The following is a 445-nucleotide window of genomic DNA, read 5'->3' as shown; positions in this document are numbered from 1 at the left end:
TGCCTCTCTGTAGAGAAGAATGGGCACCGGGCTGGAGCCGGGAGATGGTTGCCTTGGAGACTGCACAGTGGAGGCGACCATTTTTGAAAAGGGCAAGTGCCACTTTTGCATTGTGCAGTAGAACATGACCCCAATGCATTTATAATTGTCTCGGTAACATTTTACACTGTGTAGACATGTCGTGAATGGGAGCTGAGGTTATAAATGATTTATAAGGTATTGTGTAAAACACACATAGGGAACGCTGAACGTTGTAGGCACTACGAGCACCAGCATGGCCTTCACATACACTAGTGCTAACTTAATGCAGGATTTCATTGGATTGGTTGACATGCTCCTGGATTATTGGGAGGCGTTGGCCTCCGCGGCCGGTCACGTGATGAGATTACAATAGCAACCTAGAAATGCCGGTCTGCTGCCTGGAGGGGGAAATGGGCGTGGCTTT

This window comes from Crinia signifera, chromosome 4 (assembly GCF_055691185.1).
Source record: "Crinia signifera chromosome 4, ASM5569118v1, whole genome shotgun sequence".
NCBI classification, from domain to species: domain Eukaryota; kingdom Metazoa; phylum Chordata; class Amphibia; order Anura; family Myobatrachidae; genus Crinia; species Crinia signifera.
This window is presented reverse-complemented; position numbering follows the sequence as displayed.